Raw genomic sequence first — 836 nt, forward strand, 5'->3', positions numbered from 1 at the left:
TTGGAATTTTCACTTAAGGTCATCTAATTTTTCTTCCTGTCTCGAGCAAAGAAGATGGAAGAAATTCAAAGATACAAAGCAATCATAAATACACATTATCAATATATCTTACATAGGACCCAAAACCCAGAACTAGATGGTACCTGGCTTCCACCGCTAACTGCTTTGAAAAGGATCTCGATAGAAGGTTCTGAATAAAGTCAGAGATAACTGTAGAAAAACACTCAGAATCACAATAATGATCAAGCTGACTGGTCTTACAGTGACTAGTAGAACTCTTGCGATTCTGACTATCAGCTCTTCTTTGAGCCTGACCTTGAGCTACACTCACATCTGTGATACCACTTTCAGTCAAACGATGGAAAAATTGAAAAGGTGAACAATAACCCCAAGAGATACACGTATTCCTTATAACAATCATGAAAGATTATATGTCCTTCATTTGTCCAAGGATAATACTCAACAGTTAAGAAGAGAGTAGATACAGGGATCAATGGAAAGAACCAAACTGAAATAGGGGGGAATGAGATGATACAATAAAAATAAAAAAACATGTATGAACGGCTATATATAAAATACCAGGATTCTCTGTAAACTTTCATCAAAATCATTTAAAAAAAGTTAACAAAATTCCTATCCAACAATATTTTTACTGGATCAAACCATATTTTAAAGACTGTAATAAGGAACTAAAGAACAAATTCAAACCTCGAGTTGCTACAATAAAGGATGCTTTAGGCAGAATGTTAACTGATTGAGGAGGTATCAAAAGAAGATGGAAGGAATATACTGAGTCATTGTATCGAAAGGAATTAGCAGATACAGAAGAATTTATA

Source organism: Elephantulus edwardii, unplaced genomic scaffold (assembly GCF_000299155.1).
Source record: "Elephantulus edwardii isolate Elephantulus edwardi_28Jun2011 unplaced genomic scaffold, EleEdw1.0 scaffold00295, whole genome shotgun sequence".
NCBI lineage: Eukaryota > Metazoa > Chordata > Mammalia > Macroscelidea > Macroscelididae > Elephantulus > Elephantulus edwardii.